General features: G+C 35.5%; 1 pseudogene; it reads right to left on the bottom strand.

Annotated features, from left to right (window-relative positions):
* Positions 1–24,111: 24,111 nt before the first annotated feature.
* LOC123250375 lies at positions 24,112–25,892 on the bottom strand (annotated as a pseudogene).
* Between the last annotated feature and the right edge of the window lie 1,686 nt (positions 25,893–27,578).

The raw sequence follows: 27,578 nt of genomic DNA, 5'->3' as shown, positions 1-27,578 counted from the left end.
AGAGTATAATAGAAAGAGTCTTAGGTTGAGAATCAGAAGGCCTGGTTCCAAGTCTTGCTACCTCAAGTTCTTTTCAGGAAAAAGGAGATAATAGTAATACCTGTTCTTCCTCCCAGATTTGTTGTGAAACTGAGATGCTTTATTTGAAAGCACATTATAAACAAAGACTGCCATAGAAAAAGAAGATTATATTATTTAAATTTGCATGTAATTTATAAATTGAAAGAACAACAAATGCTAAATGGAGATTTATAACATATAATTATAATGACTGAAGTTTTACATCATGCAATTATAATAACTAGTCTGCAAAAATAATACCTGGACCTTCTTGGCAGAGGAGGGAACCCATGGGTGAGGAAAAATGTTTTTACTGCATCATTTGGTTTATGTGTTGGCTACTTTTGCTGAAATGCTTTCTTTTCTTTCTTTTTTTGTTATTTCTTTAAAAAAGATGGTGGGTGAGCAAAGGGAAGAATATATTGGAAAATGAAATATATAATAAAAGAAAAGATAAACATTTTAAAATGAAAAAGCTTACTTGAAATCAGACACTTCCTTTTAAAAATCTTTTATTTCTCATCATATACATGTAAAACAATTTTAACATTCTCTTAAAAAAATTAAGTTCCATATTCTCTCTTTTTCTTCCACTCTGGCTTCTTCATTTTCTCTTACTTGTCCTCCTCCCTGAGAAGCTAAGTAATCTCGTATAGACTTTACATGTGCAATCATATAAAATGGTTTTCCATGTTAGTTATTTTGTGGAAGAAATCTCAAAGAAAAAGAAAAACAACAAGAAAGAAAGTGAAAGATAATATGTTTTGGAGTGCATTCAGACTCCATCTGTTCTTTCTCTGGAAGCAGATGACATTTTTCATCATGTGTCTTTGGGATTGTCTTGGATCACTATATTACTGTGAATAGCTAAGTGATTCACAGTTGTTCTTTATATATTATTGCTACTGCAGTGTTGACCTCATCTTGGTGTATGGTATAAGATGTAGGGCTATCCCCAGTCTCTGCCATTCCATTTTCCAAATTTCCCAACAGTTTTTAGCAAATAGTGACTTCTCTTCCCAAAGTTTGGATCCTTTGATTTATCAACTACTAAATTTCTGTGGTCATTTATTTCTAAATATTGTGTACTTAATCTATTCCAGTGATCCACTACTCTATTTCTTAACCAGTATCAGATTGTTTTGATGATTACTGCATTATGGTACAGCTTGAGATCTGGTACTGCTAGAACACATTCATTAACTTTTTTTATTGATTAACTTGACTTCCTTTCCAGATGAATTTTATTATTTTTACAGCTTTATAAAATATTTTTGGGCAGTTAAATATGTATGGCACTGAATAAGTATATTAATATAGGTGGAATTGTCATTTTATTATATTGGCTCAGCCATTCATGAACCATTAATATTTTTCCAATTGTTTAGATCTGACTTCATTTATATTAACAGTGTTTTGTGATTGTTTTCATATAGTTCCTGGGTTTGTCTGGGCAAGTACATTCTCAAGTATTTTAAATTATCTATAGTTAATTAAAATGGACTTTCTTTTTTTACCTCTTGCTGCTGGTTTGTTGGCAATATGTAGAATTGCTGATGATTTATATGGGTTTATTTTATATCCTGCAACTTCGTTAAAATTGTAAATTTTTAACTATTTTTATTTGATTCTTTAGAATTCTCTAAATATGCCATCATATTAACTGTGAAGAATGATTTATTTCCTCATTGCCTATTCTAATTCCTTCTATTTCTTTTCCTCATTACTATAGCTGGCATTTGTAGTACAATATTGAAGCAATCAGACACTTTCAACAACTGTCAGTCAAATCTTTGTCTCTTTTACTTCTGCTATTTTGTTGCTTTAGGTTCTAATACTTGTTCTATTACTTAAAACTGTAATTATGGATACATGTGTTACTGTGTGCACACATATGTGGTCATGCATATGTTTATGGTTATTCTTCTTCTGGTATGACTCCATCAAATTAGGACAAAATAGAAATGAAATTAATTGAGCTTAAGTCTTTTCACGAACTCAAGCTTATGCATAGTGATCGACACTTTCTTTTTTTTACTCTTAATAACCCATCTATTTAATAATAAATATAAGTATTTATTGATATAAGAAATTGATGCAAAATGTCTTCTTGTATTAATGCTTGGTGTCTACTTCTTCCATCATAGATGTACCATGCAAACTTAATACATAACCCTCAGATACATGAATTGCCCAAGATTTGCTCAAACCTGTGATATGATTAGCCTAACCTATAGCATGTTATCATCTGACTTTTAAATTCATTTTGTGAGTGAGACATTGAGTGCAGTGCTTTGAGGGTTGGTTATTTATCTTTAATTTAAAGGATCTGCTTTCTTTCCCTTTGCAAATTGATTAAATTCAATGGGGCATGAAAATCTGTTTGGTAATTTATTATCATCTCCTTTCATAATCTGATAATCTCTTGCTAACCATACTATCTTATTTTTCTAGTCCTGTGATTATCCTTAGTGAAGGAAATAAAAGCAAATCATAAGTTAGGTAGTTGTCCTTTCTGTTTTCATCTGTCATTATCTCAGCTCTGGGTTATCTATAGGGTTCTCTATTTTACTGGGTAGTATTAGGTTGCTTCTCTTCAAATTGTAATATTTGCTTATGTGTAGTTGGAATTTTGTACCCCAGGACTACGTTCTCCAGAATTCCTTTCCTCTGTGTCCTCAGGTATGTGCTTAGGTGTTGTTGGTGAAATTTTCTCTAACCACAACAGTGGGGTCTTTTTCCTGTTAATGGAGCTGGAAAAAACACTCTTTCTCCCTCTCACTTTACTTCCCTTTACTTCAAGTTATTATTATAATAAATCTTATAAAAATAATACTTGGAATATCTGGATATTTAATTTTAATCTTACACTTAGAAGAGGACTCTCTATTTACCTTGATGTTTTCATCATTCTTTCTTATTATTTTTTTTCCTTTTTCTGAAGTATATACTAGCAAACTGGCCTTTTATTGAAGTTTTTGCTTGGTAGTTCTGGGCTTTGAATCCTTCTTTATATTCCCTGTCATTAACTTTCTGGCTTATTGTCTTTGAATAATGACAAGGCATACTTAAAAAGCACACAATTTTGAGACATTGGATTTGGGTTTGAATCCCTTTTCAGCCATTTACTATATGTATATTTTTGGGCAAGTCACTGAATCTTTCTTTGCTTCAATTATCTTTTGGGAAAGATAGTCCCACCACAAATAAATCTGGCATGCCCACATAAGGGCATTGCAAAAGTTTGTAAATGGTCTCTTGTCCACTTCAAAAAGAAATTATTTCTTCCCTCACTTTTAAATGTAGCCCTACAAATACTAAAAGTCCTTATTCTAATTCCTATTTACACAGATGAGGATGAGTTGGTTTTCTAGAAGATCTCTAAAAGCTTCATAGCTTGATATCTTCATATCAAGGTCCTACAGGTAACCTTAAGAAGTTAGAAGTTTACTATATAATACTTTATCTTCTTCCCCATCCCTGTATCTTCTCCCCAAAATCAACCATTAGTTAGAGTTAGTATGTAATTTATATAATGAATTGGTCCAGTGATTAGTATCCTCCTATTTAACCAATTAAGACCAATCAATTTTATGAAAAGATATAGCAAGAATATAAGTACAAAATATATTTCCCCTAAACACCAGGGATCCAATCACTTCCCTACCACCTCAATTTTTAGGAAAATTGGGCTTAACTTGAAGTCGTTGTGAACTTTGCCTTTCTTGCTTTTTTCTCTAACTCCTCATTCTATTATTTAAAACACTCTTAGTCCTGTGGAGGTCAGGTATAGCCTCTCTCCTCCAGCCCCTAAACTGTTCTTCTGTCGCTTTCTGGTTTTCCCTCAAGAATTCCTTCAAATTGTGTCTCGTATTCTCTCTATATTTCTTCTTCTTACATTTCTTCTATCTCCTCATACTCAGAAATTTAGCTTTCTCCTAAAGCAAAAAATGCAAACCTTGGAAAGGGTGCCTATAGATGTGACTAGCATCAAGAGACGTGGATCCTTTGGCATTCTTTCCAAGGCTGGCTACTCTCATCTTACATTCCCTGACATGCAACACCAAGAGAACAAGTTGTCATTCTCCTTGATTCCAATGCCTCTTTGCCACTCCCACAATTACCAACATTTAAGAACCATCTCTCCTCCACTTTGAAATTCCGTATAAATTATCCATATTATTCTTGCTATCATTTTCATGTCAACTTGTATATTCTCCAAAAAGTTCAGCACCAGTAAGTTACAGAGTTCTTTTATACTCTGACTCCCACCCTGTTTGAACATCTAGATCTCCAGTTCTTTATCTGCTTCAATCATTGTGACACCTGCATCTAGTCTAGCTTAGCCATGAATAGCAGCAGTCATAGCTGAGACTTTCCTTCTCAGCTAAACTTATTTATACCAGATGTCAGAATTACTAATTATAGTTATGACAATAGCGCTGAGTTAAGCCTACATGTAATATGTAGAATAGGTTTTTATTGTGACAAAAAAAAACACTGAAAGAAGGTGAGAATGAAAAAACAACAACACAATAAATAGGATGTTCAAATCAAACTCATCCTATCTCAGTTTTAGTAAGAAACTTTCCTGTTTAGAGCAGACCAGGTGTGATTAGGTGGCAAAAAAGTGTCAGATACAACCTGCAGCCTAGGGAACAATTTGCAATTTTATTCATATAGGGCACTATCAGAGGAGGAAACTCCTCATAGCCATGCAGTTTGCAAGGGGGGGAAAAGGGGTTTTATGGGTTCAATATATTAAAAGATGGTCGCCAGAGGATTGAACTATTATCAATCCTCAATTAAGAATAATCTCAAATCAAAATTGATTTTTATGGAAGTTTATTACAATTAGGAAGGTTGAAGATAGGGAAATTGAGAGAGAAACTCTGGCCCAGACCAGAGGCCAGGACCAGGTAAGAATTTAGAGGCCCAGCAGAGGGGCACAGAGGTTAATTAAACAAAGCTCCTAGCCACAAGGCCTTTTACAATTAGAGAGGCAAGAGAGGCCTCCTTAAGGCTAGAGCCTCCAGAAACACCAAGGGAAGAGAGAAAGAGTCAGCCTAACCTATCCAAGTGACAATTCAAAGGGAAGAGTTTGAGGTCTCACCAGAGTCTCAGCTTTCCAATACTCCTCCATGATCAAGAAAAGGTCCTTCGCCAGATTCTCTCTTCCACTGAAGACCCCAGCTGACTGAGGACCTTCTCCTTTTAAAGGGGTCATTTATGTGTAACTTCCTGCGCCTCCCTTCTAATTTGCATGTCCAAAATCAAAATAGAAGATTCTCATAGTACTGCCTGGGGGCGGGTTAGTTGATTGTGATTTATCACCCATATGTGGGTTATGGACCTCCAAGAATTAGAGATGTTCTCACCTTTGGTGATTAAATCTAAAGATGGGCAGTGTAGACTTAATCTGATTATCACAAATTTGACATCTTTTCAGCAACCCAGTCTAAAAAAGTGCATAGCACTGACAAGTTAAGTGTCCTATCCACAGCAATGCAGCCAGCATGTACCAGAGGTAGGTCTTGAATCTGTCTTTTGGTTTTTTGGGGCAGCTTTTTAAATCACTATGTCACCATCATCATAAGGTGTCTGGTTGCAGAGAATCTTCCATGATGTCCATGGTTGTAAAACAGATGTGTATATGAGAAAGTAATGATATAATCTCTGTGAAACTTCCATTGTAGCATTTGATTTACAATGATTTTTTTCTTTTCCTAAACTAAATAATCTATGAAAAGTTAGGCTTTGGCAAGCCAATCCCTATCTCCTATTAAGGAAGTAAATGATTCAATGGAATTCGCCTGGTGGTTATTTGTGACATCATTAAAATATATGAAATGGCTCAAATTTTTTATTCCCAGATAACTGAACTCATTATTTCTCTCCCTCCATAACTTGTTTCCTAAAATGTCCTGTTCCAAATTATAGCAACTTGAAATATGAAACCTGCTGAGATAAACTTATTTTATTTTTTTAGTGTTATGAAATTGATTTAAGAATTGCATTTGTGAGCTGTGAATATGCTGTTGGTTTTATTTACACTCGACAGAGGATTAAACATGCTTTTGTTTATATTAATTATGAAACCAGGACGTTGGGGATTGTTAGCTGCTAGGTTTTTTTGTTTTGTTTTGTTTATGCTTTTTTCTTATTGGAGGGGGTTGGCTTTTATTTTGCTTAAAGCTTCTGAGGTGGCTCAGAAATGAATTTGACATGGATTATCCAACATCAAATATGTTCATTTAAATGAATAGCACAAAGAAATATATCAATGAAACTCCAAGGCCATTCTATAATCTACCCTGTTGAGACAGTTGAAGATAGAATTACTCTCTAATAAACTTAGCTTCCTCTTCTGTTATGGAATTGTGAGTGATGCTTAACCCAAAGATAGTTTCCCCTTTCGAAAACACTAAGATTCCTAAAAAAGGAGGGGGAGTCATCTAAATTCATCCCATCCATAAATTTTGGGCCATAAAATTGTTATAATACATGTTTATGGAAAATCTGTTCCCTACTGTGCCCTAGTAGGGAAGCCACTCATTGTCCAAAGTGAAAATATTTGAAAAAACAACTTTACCTTTTATTAAATTCAACAAATATTTATTAAACATTTTTTGTATATATGGAGCTATGTTAGGCCCAGAGGGGGATACAAAGTTTTAGTAAGACATAACTCTTATCCTTTATACTCTTATAGAGATAATAATATATATGTATATATGCTAATAACTGTAAAACAAAATAATATATGATTAGTATGCCACAGGAGTATAAGTTCTGAATGGAAAAAGAATTATTGATTGAAGGTTAGGAGATTAAGGAAGACTTTTTGGAAAATGAAGAATTTGAGTGGGGATTTAACAGACAAAGAAGGGAGGGAGAATATCTCAGGCATATTTAGTTTTTCACCACTCCAGTGCATCCTACACATTGCTGCCAAAGTAATTTTCCTTAAGCAGAGATCTGGCCATGTGACTCTCCTACTCAATCAATTCCAGTGACTTCCTATTACTTCTGGGATAAAATATGAATTTCTCTGTTTGGCATTTAAAGTCGTATACAACCAGATCTCCAACTATTATCATAGCCTTATTGTACCCCTTTCTTACTCTGTAATATAGCCAAATTGGCCTCCTCTCTCTGTTTCTCCTACAGGCCACTTCACCTGTTTTCTGCTTCTCTGAGTTTGGGAGATAGAGAATGGTTTAGTCTGATCAGAATATAGACTCTATAGAACGGGATAGCATCCTGACTAAATGGTGACAGCAGAGTGTTAGGACTAGAATACTAGATAAAGTCATTTGAATTTTTTTAAAGTAAAAGATAGCATTGAATATTTTTTTTGCAGAAGAAGGACTTGATAAGATCTATGAACCAGTAATATTAGCCTAGTAGCAATCAATATTATAGTTTGGATTGAGGAAAGGAGATGATAGAAATGAGAAAAGCTCTTAAAAGATCATTGTGTTTGGTAACAGAGGCCTATGCTAAGATGGTAGCAGTGGCAATAGAAGAGATGATAATGAGAAATATGGCTAGGATAAGATCAATAGGATTTGGTAAATACTGAATTTGAAGTAATGGAGCAGAATGAAATAACATCAAAGTTTCAAACATGGAAAATTTTGTGGTAATGAAGTTGATAGTGTCCAGTTAACAAGCATTAATTAAGCACCTTCTGTATGTATATCAGAAATTGTGCTAAGTGCTGTTCATACAAAGAAAGACAAAATCATTTCCTATTCTCAGGGAACTCATAGTTGAATGGGAAGAAAGTCATCAGAAAAAGGGGCAAATTCAGGGGTAAATAGAATGAACTCAGTGTAGAATTTGAGGTATGACATTTCTATATAGGTTATATTGAGAATGAAGTTTTCTCTCTTAGCTGCTGATACTAAAATGGTCTTGCCTTGTAGGTCTAAATAAATTGAAAAATTATTTGAAATAACTATTATCTTTAAAATCCCGGCTCCTTGAATGAACACCTTGACTTCCTATGGAAAAGAAAACTTTTGTGAATGGAAAACCCTTGCAAACACTATTTCACTATTTTGCAAGATTTCTTTCTGCACTATCCCCTAGCTATTTATTCTCAAAAGGCTCCAGTAGTGTAGGAAAAAAGAAAAGCATTATCTCTGTATCTGTGTGATGTCCAGTGGTGAGAGAAACCTTTGTGGTAGTGTTGCCTTCCTTCTTACTGCACTATTCCCTACAGAGCTCAAAATACTTAAAGAACATTGTGCCACTTCTTCCTAAGTATGAACTACTCCTTGGGAATGAGTTGGACACTTTTGGAAACTGTAATAACTTCTTAATTTCCCTTGGGTATCATTAAATAAATTACTGCTTCAGCACACCAAATGATTCCCTAATTATTGAGAATCTCACTAATACTTAGAAAAACTTCACAAATTTGGTAGGAAGCAGGTACATTGAATCCTCATTATTCACTGGAGATGCGTTCCTGAGGGTCACTATTAACAACAAAATTGCGAAGAGAAGGGCACAGAGAGTCTTCCTATAGTGGTGACAGAAAAATTCTGGCGCCAGGGGTGAGTCTTGGTGAAGGTTTCTGAAGGAAGTCTTCTTGCCCTGGGGAAAATTATGAAATTAATTAAGTGATGAACAAAGAAAAGATGAATTGAAGTGCATAGAATTATTATAATCTTCCTGTTTTCCATTGAGTAAACTGAAGCGCTATTCAATGATTTGCCCAAATTAATGCATCAAGCTATTAGAAGAGTCAAAACTAGAACCTAGACTGCCATTCCATTACAATAGATAACACTTTAGATCATGCTTTCCCTGAATCTAGATAGTGATTAGAAGTATTTTCAATGATGCAATCCCTGCAAAATCTTTTAAAATTAAACTCTTAATTATCCACACAGAATCCTGAAATTTAAAAGTTGAAGGAACTTCAAAGATCATCTAATCCACTTGATACCTTAATGATCCTCTTTATAACAGTTATGACAAGTGGTCATCCATGCTTAGTTTGAAGATCTCCAGTGAAAGGAAGTCTATTGTCTTCTGAGAAAACTACATTTTGGATATTTTGAACCACAGGCAATGTTTATTTAACTGCACAAACTATTATGTATAAATCAGAGGCAGCATGGAATGGTGACTTCAGTGTTGGGCTTAGAGTTAGGGAAAAACTCTGCTCAAATCATACTTGTAACACTAGCTATGTGAGCCTAAGTAACTTAAAGTCTATCTGCAACAAGAAATCCATGGTATTTATATACTAACAAATTGCCATCTGAGTTGGTGGAGGAAGCTCCAAAATCAAGTTACTTGTATTAATATCACAGTTTTTATGTGTGAGTGTGCAAGTAAAATATAGTGTAGGCATAGAGAATCAACTGTGGATTATCCAATGCTTAACCAGATACACAGCTTTGCCACCCAAAGTAGGGCAAACTCTTTCCAGAGACTATTTTCTTAATTTAGAATTATCCTAAAGAAAACTTTGAGGGAAAGCAAATCTATTTTAGAAGAATCATATTTCAAAGAAACTATTAGGGTGTTTGGTGTTTTCTTCCACTGCTATGCATAATTGAGAACTAACAATAATTTAGAACATAGGGCACTTTTAGAAAACTTTACTTTGCTAAACACATATGGTATTTTCTGAATTACTGATGGCGTATCTGAATACTGAATACCATATCTGAATTACTGAAAGAATCAAGGTTTAGGAAAGTTATTTTTAACCTAAGATCCATTAGTTTATCTTTAAAATATTTTCATACAATGAGGATGGATTTAAGACAAAGAGTATAGAAAGTACTGAACTGAGCTCCTAACATTCCCCTCCAAACCTAAAACTAATGCTTCAAATCAAATTCTATAGTGACAGAATCAACAAAAGGTCAGAGTGAGAAAGTCTTCCATCCCAGGACAATGAAGGAAACTGGAAAAAAAGAGATCTTTGATAAGGGGATGAAGGCTGGCCCAATGCCCATGTAGTAGTAGGACTAGGTGGTGGCAAAAGAAGCAGCAACAGTTTTAGTATCTCTCAAGCCAGAGAACATAAGGAGATGTGGCCTCTGGTCTGAAAGAGATTACAGGACACTGCTATGCTAGCACTACATAAGGAGTAGACACAGTTTGGCACCTCCATTGCCTATACCTACTTTTGGGTCATAGCTCAAAGGCAGGGAAGAGTACTTTTAGTGGAGAAAAAAGTCTGAAACTTGAAGCAGTGTACCTTCCTAGCCTCATGCTAGGAATAGAGCCCCCAAATGAACATAAAGTTCCAAATCAAATAATAAGGGGAAAAAAACAAGCATGCAACAGCAAAAGAATCCAACCATAAAATAGCTACTATAGTCTCGAGGAAGATCAAGAAAAACACCTGAGAATAAGACAACGAAGATAAGTGCAAGTCAATTTTCAGTGCACTTAGCTAGTTGAAACCAAGGAGGAGGTCCAGAGCCCCTGCTAAGTCTGCAGGGAGAACTTGAACCCTAGGGGAAAAAGTCTTCATTGTAACTGGCATATGTAATCCCAGAGTGAGTCCTGGACCCCCGCCAAAACCTAAGGTTAGGCCCTAAGCCCTAGAATAAGGTAGTTTACAGGGCTCTGAGCCTTACAAGTAAGTCATCAGTAATCCCTGGGAGAGACTGAATCAGCAGTGGAAAGTGGTTTTCATAGCTCCCAGCCCAGAAGGCATCATGCTATCATGGAAGAACTGAAACATGCAAAAACCTTGAACTAAAGCTGAGGATTACAGCAAGGAAAACTTGAAGTTTAAGAGAGTGCATCCTCTACCTTGAGAACAGAGGTCATCTTTAATATAAAAATAAAAGTTGAGAAAAAAGATTTGAAAATGATTGACTAGGAAGACATGACATGTAAAAAATGCAAGGGATGAAAAAGAGGATTGCACTGATAGAAAAGGGGAGGGGAAAGTAGAACAGGATAAATTACTTCACCCAAAGGGGAGCAAAAAACCCCTATTATACTGAAGGGTGAGAATGAGGGTTGTGATGGGCAATGCTTAAATCTTACTCTTGTTGGAAGAGGCTCAAAGAGGAATAACAACCATACTTATTTGGGTATAGAATACATATGGAGAAGTATGAAGGGAATAAGACAAGTGAGATAATAGAAGGGTTGAGGGAAGTTGCAATGGAGTGGGTAAAAGCAAAACACTTGTGAGGATGGACAGAATGAAAAAAAGGGAGAAAGAGCAGGATCAAAAGGGGAAAATAAAACGGAGAGGAATACACAGATGTGTATCATAACAATATAAATGGAATAAACTTACTCATAAAATGGAAGCAGATAGCAAAGGGTATTATAAACCAGAATCATATTATATATTGTTTAAAGGAAACACATTTGGGGCAGACAGACACACAGAATAAGGGTAAGGGGATGGAATAGAATTGATTGTGCTTAAGATGAAGTAAAAAAAAAAAGTGGGAGTATCAATCAGAATCTTAGCGATATAATTAAAGGAGATGAGGAAGGAAATTACATCTTGATACATGGTGCTATAGGCAATGAATTATATAGAATAAACATATATGCACCAAATACTGAACATATATGCACCAAATGGCATAGCTTCCAAATTTTTAAAGGAGGAATTAAATGTGCTTCTGGAGGAGATAGACAGTAAAACTATACTAATGGGGGACCTTAACTTTCCCCTCTCAGATCTAGATAAAATAAAATTAAAAAATAAAAAGTGAAAGGATTAAATGAAATTTTAGAAAAGTTAGATTTCATAGATGTCTGGAGAAAATTGAATGTGAATGGAATGGAATATACTTTCTTTTCACTAGTACATGGAACCTACACAAAAGCTAACCATGGATTAAGGCATTAGAAGCTTTACAATTATATGTAGAAAAACAGAAATAATAAATTCATCCTTTTCAAATTGGCATGTAATAAAATTATAATTAATATGGACACTCAAAAAGACAAATTAAAATTAATTTTAAAAATCTTCTAATTAAAAAAGGGGTGGGTTAAAGAACAAATTATAGAAACAATAAACAATTTCATTAAACAGAATAATAATGAAGAGAAAACATATCAAAATTTATGTGATTCAGCCAAAGCAGTACTTAGGAGTGTATTTTTATCTCTAAAGCCTTATATTAGTTAAAAACTAAAATGGAAATCCCAAAAATCAAAGAAGAAATTAATAATGAAATTGAAAATAAAAGAATCATTGACCTAAAAATAATACAAGATGTTCGTTTTATAAAAATAAAATAAATAAATTAGAGAGTTCATTGGTTAATTTGATTTTAAGAAGGAAAGAAGAAAATCCAATTCCTAGTAACAAAAATAAAAAGGGTGAATTCACAAACAATGAAAAGGAAATTAAAGCAAACATTAGGTGCTATTTTGCCCATCTGTATGACAATAAATATGACAATCTAAGTGAACTGGATGACTATTTACAAAAACATAAATTGACTAGATTAACAAAAGAAGAAATAGGGTACATTAAAAAAACTTATCTCAGAAAAAAAATGAACAAACCATCACTGAATTCTCTAAGAAAAAATCCCTAAGGCCAGATAGATTCACAAGTGAATTCTATTAATCATTTAATTAATCACAATACTATATTGGGGGAACAGGGAGAGAAGGAGTCCTAACAAATTATTTGTATGACACAAATATTGTGCTAATACTTAAGCCAGGAAGGTCAAAAACAGAGAAAGAAAATAATAGACCAATTTCTTTAACAGATGCAAGAATTTTAAATAAAATTCTAGCAAAGAGATTACAGTAATAAGGATCATAAGGATCATTCATTATGATCTGGTGGAATTTGTACCAGAAATGGCAAGGCTGGTTTAATATTGGGAAAACTATCTGCATAATTGACCATATCTATAACAACACTAACAGAAATCACATGGTTATTTCAAAAGATGCAGAGAAAGTCTTTGACAAAATACAATACCCATTCCTATTAAAAAACTAAACAAAACACTAGAAAGCACACGATGGGCCATTACTTAAAATGATAAGTAGTCTATATCTACAATTATAAGAAAATGTTATTTGTAATGGGGATAAATTAGATGCCTTCCAAATGAGATCAAGGCTGAATAAAGGATGCCCATTATCACCACTATTTTTTAATATTTCACTAGAAATATTAGCTTTAGCAATGAGAGGAAAAAGAAATTGAAGGAATTAAAGTAGAAAATGAGTCTACTTCTATCACTCTTTGCAAATGACATGATTGTATATATTAGAGTATATTCTAGAGAATCAATAAAAACTAGTTGAAATAATTAATAAATTTAGCAAAGTTGCAGGATGCAAAACAAACCTATATAAATTATCAGCATTTCTATATATTACCAGCAAAACCCAGCAGCAAGAGATAGAAAGAGAAATACCATTTAAAAGAAAATGCCTGGGAATATACCTGACAAGACAGACACTGGAATTGTGTGAACAGAACTACATTTTTCACACAAATAAAATCAGATTTAAACAAGAGGAAAAGTATTAATTGTTCATTGGCAGTTTGAGCTAATTCAACAAAAATGGAAATTCTACCAAAATAAATTTACTTAGTGTCTTACTCAACAAACTACCAAAAAAATCATTTGTAGACCTAAAAAAAATAATAACAAAATTCATCTGGAAGAACAAAAGGTCAAGAATATAAAGGGAATTAATGAATAAAAATGTGAAGGAAGGTGGCCTAGCAGTAATAGATCTCAAACTATACTATAAAGCAATAATCATTTAAACAATCTGCTACTGGATAAAGTAGTCTGATGAATCTTAGATTGTTTTACCTGAATCTGTATTCTAGGTCAGTTATTTTTCCAGTGTGGTAGTTCAGATTTTCTTCTATTTTTTTCATTCTTTTGATTTTGTCTTATTGTTTCTTCATTCCTTACGGTGTCATTATCTTCCACTTGCCCAATTCTAATTTTTAGGAAGTTGTTTTTTTTTACTTGAAATACTGTTTCTTTTTCCATTTGGCCCATTCTAATTTTTACATTAATTTTAAAAAATATTTATTTATTTATTTAGAATATTTTTACCATGTTTACATGATTCATGATTCTTCCCTCCCCTCTCCTGGAGTTGATGAGCAATTCCACTGAATTATATGTATCATTGTTCAAAACCTATTTCCATATTATTCATATTTGTAATAGAGTGATATTTTTTATTTTTTTAATTTTATTTTAAACCCTTAACTTCTGTGTATTGACTTATAGGTGGAAGAATGGTAAGAGTAGGCAATGGGGATCAAGTGACTTGCCCAGGGTCACACATCTGGGAAGTGTCTGAGGCCAGATTTGAACCTAGGACCTCCCGTCTCTAGGCCTGGCTCTTAACCCACTGAGCTCCCCAGCTGCCCCCTAGAGTGATCTTTTCAAGACAAAAACCTCAATCTTATCCCTACTGAACCACATGATCAATCATATGTTTTTCTTCTGTGTTTCTACTTCCACAGTTTTTTCTCTGCAGGTGGATAGTGTTTTTTCTCATAAATCCCTCAGAACTTTCCTAGATCATTGCATTGCTGCAAGTAGAAGAGTCTGTTACATTTCATTGTGCCATAATGTATTTGTCTCTATGTACAATGTTGTCCTGATTCTACTCATTTCCCTCTGCATTAATTCTTGGAGGTCTTTCCAGTTCACATAGAAACCCTCCAGATCATCATTTCTTTCAACACAATAGTATTTCATCACCATCAGATACCACAATTTGTTCAGCCATTACAGTAATTTTCTTTAATAATTTTTTTTGTCTTCCATTTCCATTTGACTCATTCTTGTTTTTATGCAGTTGTTTTCTTCATTCATTATCTTTGGTATTCATCTCCATTGGGTTTATTCTAGTTTTGAGGTTGTTAATTTTTTTTATAATTTATTTCATTGTTTGATTTTTAAGCTTCTTTTCAATTTTTCCAAGAGTTTTTGTTTATGTGTTTGTTTGTTTGTTTGTTTGTTTTTTGAGGCCTGATATCTTTTCTCACTTTCTTTTGGAGCTTCATATGTTTCTTTTTTTGCAATTGTTTTCCTCTTCTGAGTCTATATTTTGGTCTTCCCTGTCACTATAGTTAACTTTCTAACAGTTTTTTTCTTTGTCTTTTGCTCATTTTTCATGTTATTATTCCCCTCCTCATTATCTTATTTGTTGAGATTCTTCTCTGTTCCGGGGCTAGAGGGAGCATTGTTCCAAGCTTGCTGTTTAACTTTCTCTGGTGTTTTGGAGAAGGCTTTGTTGTGTTTGGTTTAGTTAGGTTGCACTTTGAGGGAGTGGGTCCCCCTGGCTTCTTGTGGTGAGGATTTTTACCTTTTTTCTGCAACTGGATTTCACTCCTTCTGGTGGTTTACCTGTTGTCTGCTGTGCTGTACTGTCCCTCACTCTGTTTATTTGTTGCCTCAACCACAGGAACTGCTCCTATTCTGTCTTTTCATGTCTGGTTCTGCTGGTTCCCCAAATGCTGCTCTCCATATGTTTCTCTCCCTTCTCACCACAGGGAAGCATATCCTTCCTGCTTTCCTTTGTTTTAAGGTATGTTGTTTTCTATCTTTGCATATTTGGAAGGTTTGTATGAGCTGAACATCCCTCACCTTGCCATCTTAACTTCCAGCATGCCTCTCCCACCACTGACCTGTCTTATTCTTGAGCTCTTCTATGATACTATGATAGCAGAGAATGTTTTTCTTTATATCATCGAAGCTTAAAAATGTCCTTTACATATAGTAGATATTTAATAAATGCTCACTGACTGGAGGTATTATTATTGAACTAAAAAGTAATGAGATTAATTAGTATAACAAACATAACTGTGTTCTTTTGGGTAGTCAATTTAGAAAGCTAGAAGGTAATAACAAGAGTATTGTCATTACTCCAAAAGTTTTTAGACCAACCTTTTCAAAACTGCCACCAGAATCAATTTATAGGGCACAAAAGGTGTCTAGTCTAATTACTTAGTTGTCATGTTTTGTTTGTTTGTTTGTTTTTAAACCTGAACAAGATTGTACAAGACTGGCTCTAAGTAATTCATGGCTTTGAAATATCAAAGATGCATCCACAAGAATAAAATGTACCTCCACATCTATCCCCTTTTTGCAAAGAATGTATTGCAAATGCAGAGCTATATATCCACTGTGAAACAAAGCCATAGTGGTACTTTGAAAATACTGTAAGCAATTCAATTTGTTTCATGATCTGTCTTCCCTAATCAATTTTTTAAAAACATTCATGAAATATCTACTATATTCCAGATTCTGCGGCAGACCTCAGAAATACAAAAAAACAAAAATGATATAGTCACAAACCTCAGGCAGTTTGCTTTCTATGTAGGATAAGAGAAATACAACAAATAGATTAATGAATAAATATATACAAAGTGAAAGTGATAAGGAAAGAAAGTACAAGGTGTCATTTGAGCAGTCTTGAAGGAATCAAGTAATTCTAAAATATGGAAGTGAGGAAGAAGTGCATTATGGATATACAACACATCCAGTGCAAAGGTGCAGAAATGAGAAACAAAGGTTTGTAAGGCATAAGAAGGCCAATTTGTCTGGACTGTAGAGTGAAGAAAGAAGAGAATTATATAATCAAACTGGAAAAGTAGACTGCGGCCAAGTTGTGAAGAGTCTTTAAAAGCTAAATTGAATAAAATTTTTTTGATCCTAGAGGCAATTGGATATACTGGAACTGATGGAGATGCAGAGTGATATAGTTATGTGTTTTGGGAAAATAACTTTGGTAGTTGCATGGAGAAGGAATTGGAAAGGAGAGACACTTGAAAGGAGATCAGTTAAGAAACCATTTTAGTAATCCAGCTAAGAGTGTAGAGATGACTTTCTATTCCCTTAATCAATAAGTTATCTGAATTGTTGCTTGATACATGATCTTTCTAATATCTAATATATCACTGCTCTGTTCATTAATTTTCTGTGGGCGATGTAGCTCAGTTAACCTCAGAGATAATAGATAGACTATTGGTAAAAATTTTTGAATTTCTTGGCACAGTAGTTACGTCTGATTTACCTACAGGTTCAGTCCATCCTGTAACACTTAGATCTAATCTACCCTTTCAGAATCAGGAATTTTCTCATTAATCTACAAATCTAATGGCAAGTCCCTACTCAAGCTCACATTCCAGAAAAGACCAAACAATCAAACTCAATCCAATTTCAAAGAGCATTAATAATGTGCTTAATATGTTTTCAGTATTGTTCTGGGTTCCAGTGACACAAAGTTGTAAATGAAACAATCTCTTCTGGCTTTAGGTTAGCTCTTGATCTACTGCTCCACATCACCTATTAAGTTTAAAAATAATTATAGTAGTTAAGTGCCGTGTGCCCCTTTTCCTTTTCATCTCTTATTTCTATGCCCTCCCTCGCCTCATACTGACAGGATAATGTAGGGGCTGTACTTATGTATGGATCTTGATCTTCTTTCTTCTCTCGAAATCAATGTGTCTACACATGTAGGTTTGAGGGTTCATCACATGCTACTCACTCCTAATACTTTTTATGTTTTTCACTAAGTGCTAAAGTTAAAAAAGCATCAGTTATGTCTCTGTACTTCTTTGATATCTACCTTCCTAAATAGTATTTTGCATAGTGCTATTTTAAGTTAATTTAATGTTAACTTTGATTCTTTATGAACTGTTTTAAATCTGCGTAATAGTTTAGATCTGTTAGCCAAGGGAGAGTCTATAACAACTCTGTCTTCTAATGACATCTGAGGGTGGAGTTTCAACCATACCCAAAGTGATACCACATCAAAAAGTAATTTGTATTGTGCATCCCTTTTTCTGGCAGCAAGAATTAAGTTATCTGAAATTGCCATCTGCTCCAGCCAGTGTTTGTTCAGGTGATCATTCTATAGCCCTGGCTTCCCCTCTTCTAATTAAAATTTTTTAATGTGGCTCTTTAAATTCAGTTCTAAATTTTGATTAAGATATTTTAATTTGCTAGCAAGCATGACTCAAATTTTGACTCAGTTTTAAAGAGATGTTGCATAGGTGTTTCAAGGGACTCTTGTGTCAACTGGAAGCAAAAGCTTTTTTTCCTGTAAAAGGCATTTCTCTTTTGAACTAGTTTATAATACTACTCAGCAACAAGGTCAAGTGGGACCACATTCGTATAACTTGTTCTTGCTTCTAACTAGTTTCAAAGTAGAAGAATAGCTCATTAATTCAGACCCCACTGATTCCAAGTTTGTGATAATTCCTTCAGGAACTGCACTGAAGTTTGATACCTTTGCACTATGTATGAGAAAGGAGTTTGCTAAGTAAAGGAACTGTGTAAAGGAAATTTCAAGGATCAGTTTTTAAACTGAAGAAAAGATATTATATTCAAGCACTCCAGAAGCACCCTTTTACATGCAAACAATTGAAAGACTGATTATGAATAATTCATAACTCTTCATTAGCAGGTCCCCTAAGGGACTCTGTTTGGTAACAATATCTTGGTTGCCTCCTTCCAAACCCAGCTTGCTAACCACTGACCAATTTTTGTCCAGTCCCTCTCTGAATTATAATATTCTGAATTAATGGAGAGATGTATAAAAGAAGTTTTAATGAAATAGCATCACAATTTGTTTTAAACATGGTAAAAGATTTTATTTGCTAAGTCAGACTTGTTTCCTCTAGTTTGAGGAGCATCCTTAGAGACTTGCATCTTCAGTTAAAAACTATGCCAAATATCATCATCACATATGAAGACATTTGAATATATTGGAAAGAACATGATACTACAGGGGGACAGTGTGCTAGAGTGAGGAAAGGACCGACCTTTGTGTTATGGTGTTTAATCCTAATCTTAGCTCTACCATTTGCTTTTTCTGAGACCTTTGGTTATCACAACTTCTGGAATCCCTAGTTTCCTCATGTGAAAAAAAATTGTTTTGAACTAGATGAAATGAAAGATCACTTCTAACTCTATCATCCTATGATTCTGTGTAAGTCACGAATTTTGCAATTAATGCAACTAGAGAATCCTATTTGTAATTGAACTTCTTCACTAGGGTGAAAACATATTCTTGCCATCCCTCTGGAAGTTTCCATTTGGAGATCTTTGAGGTATGGTGAAGAAGGTCCAGAGTAATTTATTTAAACTGGTCCAGCTGTCACAGAGGGAAGCAGATAATGGAAAAGTGAAGGAAAATGGGTGGTATTCTGAATACTAAAAAGACTCTGTGGGAAGTGCTGACTAAATGTGAGATGTACTATCTGGAGGGAAGAAATGTGAATATGTTCATCATGAACTTGCCCATATATGCCCTAGCCAGCTTAACTTGATTTAAGAGTTGTTTCTGAAGCCAAACAGGGAAGTCTTTTATGAGGGAAGAAATGGTTAGGGGACCTAATCGAAAGAACAAAAATCCTTGAATTGGCCATTCAAAGATATTCTGATCCTGGGCATATTTGGAAGAGATGGAAGTATCATAAGCACAGAGGTGTTTTGATGGTGACTATTTAATTCTGAAGAGCAAGAAATATGGATTTAATTTCTAATATAATCCCTCCATGCCATAGCTGTTCAGCAGCTAGCACCATGCTTGAGGGAGGAGTACCAACAATGGTAAGAGGGGACATGATGGTTAATGACTGGTAGCTAAAGGTCTAGAGCAACCAGTAGCCATAGAATTGTGAGCCTATTAGCCACAGTAGTAAACATCTGTGGGAAGAGTTGAATAGCAATTAGAGATATGAAGTGGGTGCATGTATGTCATTGGATACAGTAGAATTTTTTGAATGGCCATACTGAAAAATGATCAAAATATTCATAGTCACAGTATAGTGTGATTAGGTTTTTTTGTTGTTGTTGTTTTTATCTTGTTAACAACAATTGTTTGGAGAAAGGCAAAGCTAGGAGGCTTATTAAATTTACATATGACACAGAGCAAAGAGAGATAGCTAACACAGCATATGGTACCTGGCCCATAGTAAGGACTGAAAAAAATACTTCTTGATTGATTGACTGACAAGTTAATAGGTTAAGGATAAAAAAAAAGTCTAGGGAGGCTGAATTATTGAGTTCAAATAATAGGAATACTTTTAAATACATATAAATGTGAAGACATGTTGGAGTTAAGAAACAAAATCAACTCTGAATATAAGATCATGAAGTATGGTTAGATAATCATTTGTCTGAGGGGCAAATTTAAAAAAATCTAGAGGTCTTACTGGATTATGAGTTAAACTGGGAGTCCATGGTGTGATATAGTAAACAGAAAATTGAGGCAATCTTGGGTTGAAATAAGACATCTAACTTCTGGGACTAAGGACATGATAGTTCTAATGTATTCTGCCCTTTATTGACTATCTGTCTAGAGTATTTTGTATAATTCTGGTCCCCACAATCTTGGGAGAACATTAATAAGCTAGAAAATATCAAGAGGAAGACAATCAGGAGTATAAAGGACTATTAATCAAGGTAGTATTAAAACAATTAAATGATATTAGACTTAAAATCTCTTAACCCTTTAAATTTTGACAAATGGACAATTCATACAGTCTATTGTCAATTCTAGATGTGACACAACACTGGGCACACTATAAGAAATAAGACTTTGAGTTAAAAATGTTATTTTACACAACTGCTATAGCCTCTAGGCTAATTGGGGAAGGTAGCAGTGCATTAGAAAGGGAAAGAAAAGTATGAAATTACTTTAATGGTCTATGTATCATGAATCTTTTTTGCATTCTTTGTGGTGTGAAGAAAATGAGTTATAGTCTTGATGTCCTTATTATATTAGTACTCAAAAGGAAATGATAGCAATATTTTGTGGAAGCACCACATTGGAGTTCCCAAGCATTACCTGGGTGTGGAAAACCAAGTTCAATGAATGAAATTAGTTATATGATTATTTCTTTTAAGAACCTCAAATGGAGACATTCCTAGACATCATTCAGGTAAGGGCAACAAGCGTGAGAGAGATTTGTAAAGGAATTCAAAGTATACCCAGGCATATTATGTCAGTAAGGAGTCTCTGATGCAAGGATTATACTACCAACATTGAACTTCATTTCTCTCATCTGTGAAAAGATAATACCAGCCTTCCTTTAAACTCCCTCTGAAGTTCAAATGCCATAAAAGGCCTGAAAGTCATTTGAAAGAAAGTTTAAGGCGCTATACAAATGTAGGTCATGTCATCAAACACATATTGGTCGGTGGAAATGTTTTCTTGTGCCACTTTGGAAAATCAACAAGACACAGAAGAAATAGATTTGGAGGAAATGGCCTAAAATATATGGGGAGAAAGCATTCTAAAGCAAAATAAATGAACAAGGCAATTAGCACTTCCTCTTGAGGACAAAAAAAGAAGAAGAAAGCAGGGAAAATGTTCAAAGTTATAAATAAATCCATTACCATTGTGGAAGATTTTTTCCCCCTCTTTCTCTACCTGACTCTTCTAAGCTATAAAAGAGCAGTTGAAAGGAAAAGCTACTCATTAGTTATCAGTTGTGTACAAGTTTAGAAACTGGAAAACCATTTCTCAATCTCCAATGATATCAGTCTGAAAACCTCCTAATCCTTCAAGTTGTTGATAAAATTAGCATTAATCCAGCCTGTTATCTATCTTGGGGTTGGCATTTATCACTATCTGGGATAATTGGGGGGGGGTAGGGAATTAGGTTTTTGTTTGTTAGTTTTGCAACTGCAGTATGACTTACAATTTTCATTCTCATTTGCCAGTTTACTCCCCTAGTCCCTTGCCATAGTTATGGAATTGCTAGGAGGAGGAATACATATATTTAACACTAACATAAACATATACATATGCACAGAATCACCTGCCAAATTCCTAGAACTCTTTGGGAACTAGAAGTGTGAGTAGATAAAAAAAAAGTACAATAAAACTTTGCATTGTATCCATGTACTGGAAGAGAAAAATAAAGGAAAATAATTATAGACCCTTATATCATAATTAGTGGTATGGCCTAATGCACTTCCTCATAAAGGGAAATGATTTGGAGTTTGATGATGTCTAGAAATTTCCATCCTTCTGTTGGGCCAGCCCTACCCAGGAAACATCCTGTATGGCTTATGTATGGAGTGATTTGGTACACATTATTTTTAGTTATTTTATTAATTAACAGCTATTTTAGTTATTAACAATTTTAGTAATTAAAAACCATTCAAACAGTGGACTTCAATCCCCTACTATGTAAAGGACATTGTTTAACTTCCTTTAAAGAAAAACAAACAAAAAACTTTACAAAAGCATTTTGAAACCATATTTTTACATTTTTATTTATTTATTTATTTAAAATATTTTTTCATGGTTACATAATTCATACTCCTTCCCACCCCTTTCTCCCCCACCCCATATTCAATGAGCAATTCAACTGTATTTCACACACATCATTGATCAAGATCTATTTCCACATTATTAATTTTTGCACTAGGGTGATCATTTAAAGTTTACAACCCCAATCATATCCCCAATGAACCAGGCAATCAAGCAAATGTTTTTCGTCTGTGTTTCTACTTCCACACTTCTTTCTTTGGATGTGAATATCATTATTTCTCATAAATCCCTCAGAATTGTCTTGTATCATTGTTTGGCTGCCAGTAGAGAAGTCCATTATGTTTTTTTTTTTTCATTATGTTTGATTGTACCATAGTGTATCAGTCTCTGTGTACAACATTTTCCTGCTTCTGCTCCTTTTGCTCTACATCAATTCCTGGAGGTTGTTCCAGTCCACATGGAAATCCTCCAGTTCATCATTCTTTTCAGCAAAATAGTATTCCATCACCAACAGGTACAAAAATTTGTTCAGCCATTCTCCAATCGATGAACACCCCCTCATTTTCCATTTTTTGCCACCATGAAGAGTGTGGCTATAAATATTTTTGTACAAGGTTTCTTCCTTATTATCTCTTTGGGGATATGAACTCAGCAGTGGTATGGCTGGATCAAAGGGCAGTCATTTAAAGCCCTTTGGGCATAATTCCAAATTGCCACCCAGAGTGGTTGGATCAATTCACAACTCCACCAGCAGTGTATTAATATCACCATTTTGCCACATCCGCTCCAATATTATTAATTTCCTTTGCTCTCATATTAGCCAATTTACTAGGTGTGAGGTAGTATCTCAGAATTGCTTTGATTTGCATTCTCTAATTATGAGAAATTCAAAACACTTTTTTGAAACCATATTTTATAATCACAGGATCACAGATAAAGAATTGGAAAGAGGTTTCTTGTCATTTAGTCTAAAATCTTCTTTTTGCAAATATGCAAACTGAAGTTTAATGAAGTTGAATGACTTGCTCAGGTCACTTGGATAGAAAAGAATTTAATCCCAGGTCCTCTAACTTTTGAACCAGTTGTGTTTTTTTTTAATCCAAAGTCTTTAATCAGTCCATAGGCAGGTGAACTCGTCAAGAAGTATATTTCGGGGTTAAGATGGATACTTTTGTTTCTTTAACCTTACAGCAGGAATTTGGATACAGACTGTCAGAATAAACCAGCTATTGGTGTGGCTGCAACTTTGTCAGTCTAACCTCACAGTAGAATCATAGATAAATGTTGTAGAAAAGTGACCAGGACAGATCAGGAATTGAAGAACAGGGAAGGAGAGTGGGAAAAGAACCTTATCATGCTGAAATTGCAGACTCTTCCAAGTAGCTGACAGAGTTTGGAACCATTCACTACTATCTGTATCTTGAATCTTCAACCAAGAGGAATTCCATAATTCTGTTGTCTAGTTCAAAATGCAACCCTTAAAGTAGGAATCTGAAAACAAAGTTTTTAAAACTGACAGAAAGATAGAAGAAAATGTAAGAGATCTCATTTCAAAATAACTTACCTATAAACAGATTCAAGAGAGATTATCTAGGAATCATTGAATTACCTGAAAGCCATCCCAAAAGAAAGAGAGAATTTGGATTCCTATTTTGAGAAATCATCAAGGAAAACTGCCCAAATCCACAGAAATGAAATGGCTTGAGGACCTTTAAATTAATCCACTAGAAACCTTCCAAAAGAAAATCTCAAATGAAAATTCAAGGAATATAATAGTCAATATCCAGAATTTCCTTACCATACCATCTCTTGCTCATGGTTTCTGATGAACTCTTCCATCTCCATCAGTAACTTTTCAGCTTCTTCAAAATGGTTGCAAGCTTCCTGGGCAGAATCACGATAGTCCTGGCTTGTCTCATCATACGGATCTTGTGCTTCTTCGCCTCTTCACCGTCCTTAACTGGCTGTGGGGTCAAGGGCTTCTTATCCTCCTTGGTGCTTATCTCTTCTTTCTCTTCATCCTCCTCTGCTTCTTCCTCCAACTTCCTCCTTCATCTTCATGCTCTATTGGGGCTGGCTCTTTAGGAGCCTTCAGCATCTTCTCCACTGTGGTCTCAGCAAGAGGTGGCACAGTGAGCAGGGACTCCCACTGGTACTTCTCCTTGATAGCTGCCCCAAAGCTGGCAGTATCACCTAAAAGCCCTCTTCCAGGAGGAGCTTGGACTTCTGCCTCTGACAAAGTCCTATCACCACCTAGTGTAATTCTGGGTGGATCCAAATTTCACTCACTGAAATAACTTCATCAGTGTTATCTTCTAGTGCCAGGAGAGCATTTGCAGCCTTTTCCTGATCCCATGTGTCCCTGATTGCTGCCTGCTGCTCTTCCCATAGCCTCTGGTGCCACTCCTTGTATTCTTTCACAGGTTTCTCTACTTCCTCCTTCACTCTTCTCAGCATCACCATCTGCTGCTCCTGGGCCTTCTTCTATTCTTGCAAAGAAAGGAGTTTGATCTACATTTCCACTTTGGATCTTCTTCCCTTGTTCAATTAGGATCTTCTTGAGCCAGAAGCTTTCACAGGCAGCCAGTGCCATTTGTTCCAGAGTCACCTTTTCCTTCTGGCCCATTTCTCTGCATGTGTTTTCACAGATGATACCAATGTTGTAATCATTTCTGGCATTGCAGGAATCAGAGATCCCATCACTGACACAGCTCAAGAGAATGTAGTGGGACTTTTATAACTAGCACTTCTTTAGTGGAAATGTCTCTCCCGGCAGGCAGCAGTCCCTGGTTCATCAGAGTCATCCTGACAATCATAGTAGTCCACATTTGTTTTATCAAAGGGGATAGTGGAAGACCCATCCAGGCAGATAAAAGGCTTAGATTTGTCATAGAAGTGATGATTGGTAAGGGAAGCACCCTCAAGGTCTTTTGATCTCAACAGTAGTTGTGGCAGTGCTTAGCAATGGCAGCAGCAAGTGGTAGCCTTGGTGGCAGAAACATGTTTTTTGTTTTGTTTTTTAATTTTTTTATTGATTAAGAAAATTTTTCCATGTTTACATAATTCATGTTCTTTCCCTCCCCTCCTCCCACCCCCTCCCATAGCTGAAGTGCAATTCCACTGGGTTTTACATGTGTCATTGATCAAGATCTATTTCCATATTATTGATATTTGCATTACGGTGATTGTTTAGAGTCTACATCCTCAATCATATCCCCATCGAACCATGTGATCAAGCAGTTGTTTTTCTTCTGTGTTTCTACTCCCACAGTTCTTTCTCTGGATACAGATAGCATTCTTTCTCATAGGTCCCTCAGAAATGTCCTGAATCATTGCATTGCTGCTAGCAGAGAAGTTCATTACATTTGATTGTGTGGCAGAAACACTGTGATGGACGTAGAATGCAACAGTAAATGGATGGGAGCCAGGAGTCACTTTTGTTCTGCTCCCTACTCACCAGCACACTGGCAATCAGGATCCAGCTGGGAACAGGAAGCTGAGGCAAAGAACTTCTGTCCTACTCTCCATTCATGGCTGACAAGAAGAGGGATGACAGTAAGCACTCTTAAAGCCATGTTGAGAATGGTGGAAAAGGATGTCAAGCTGTAAGAGCCATGATGGGTAGGACAGTCAGAGCTGGGTCCCCTGCTTAATGACTGTGGGTGCCATCTTGGTAGCAGAGCTATTTACTGCTGAAAAGGCAGAAGTGAAAGAAATTCACCCCCCCCACTTCCTCTTCTTCTGACATCTCTGATAGCTACTGATGTGGGGGGAGCAAGATTTGCATCTTGTCCAAAGAATTAATACCTCAGAATTTCCTTGTCAAGTAAGCTTTGTTGCTTTTAGGAAATGATGGAGGTGGTATGGCCATGGTGATGGAAAAGGATTGGTTATAGAAAGATGTGGTAATGGAAAGACTGTGGTGATGAAGTGGTCCAGTAGTGGAAAGGCCCTAAGAGGTTTTCAGGAATGCTTTTTGCCTAGGTTAGTTACTAAGGTTTGATTGGGCAGTTGTTACCATGTCTGTTCCCAAGGTACTGATGTAACTTTACCCATAATTCACTTTGGTCTGCAAGGCTTCACCCGTGATTCATTGCTTGCCCACTAGGGGAGAGCATACCACAATGTAAATGGAATAACTCAGGGTAACTTCAGGTTACTTCTGTCTGATTCTGTGCAGACTCCAAAGGAGGGCAGTGATTGTGGAAATGAGTGTTGTTTGGACATAGTCCACTGTGACTAGTAAACTGATGCTCCTTAACCTCAGACTTAAGTTATCTGATATAAGTAGTTTTCTCGTCATTGTAAATCTTAAGTAACCTCTATGTCTTAACTGAAAAACATGGCCCTGTGTTAGTCAACTGGTTTTCTTTCCCATGTTGTTTTGATTGTTTACAGCTACTTGGCAGGAGTTGTAGAACATTTCAGCCCACATCACTATGCCTGATGTGAGATTCATATTGCAGAGAGGGGTTCAAGTTGCAGAGAGGGGTTCAGGCTACATCACAGAATTCTATAGTGCCCCTCAGAACTCTAAGAGAGGGAGAAGTTAAAGTCAGTTGGAGCCCTGGTAGAAGAAGGCAGGTCACCCTGTTTGCTGGTCTGGAGTCCTGGGTTGGTCTTGGGGGACTTGGGTCTTGAATCTGAGCAGAAGGATAATCTGGGTAACTCTGAATTGAGCCATTTAGTTCCTGACTGCCAAGCTGCTTTATTTACTTTGGTTAGACATTCAACAATATAGCAGTCTACCTTAGTTTAGTTATCTTGATATAGAAGAAGAATATTTATAGGGTTAGAGAGCAGATCAGCTATTCAGGATACCTATCCCCCTTTGGGGGGAGGGGCTGTTATGACATAACTGTTTGAGGGTTTCCCTGACCTTATCAATCCTTATCCATCTCCCATCCTTCTCATTCCCACCTATCATTAAACCTTTTATCAACTGGGAGCAGTGCCTAGATATATTTTGGGAGTATACTCACAACCTCCTCAAGCCAAATTCGTCCTAATTGTAGCCCAGAAGTTAATCCTAAACTCTGTGCCTGTGAGCTTCAAAGACATCAAGCTTCTCCTATTCTATCCTGTGGGGAATAATATAGAGAAAGATATAATCATAAGGAGTTTGCCTTTCTCCACTTACCATTTTGGCCCAGAAGATATCAAGTCAGATTGTCCACCATACTGTAACTGACTTTCCAACTGCCTAGTGAGGGGGGAAGTAAAGGAGCAGGTAGACAAGATCCTACCCCTCCCTTCCAGTC

Source organism: Gracilinanus agilis, chromosome 1, assembly GCF_016433145.1.
Source record: "Gracilinanus agilis isolate LMUSP501 chromosome 1, AgileGrace, whole genome shotgun sequence".
Classification (NCBI taxonomy): domain Eukaryota; kingdom Metazoa; phylum Chordata; class Mammalia; order Didelphimorphia; family Didelphidae; genus Gracilinanus; species Gracilinanus agilis.
Note: the sequence above shows the minus strand (reverse complement) of the source record. Positions and strands in the feature narration are given on the sequence as shown.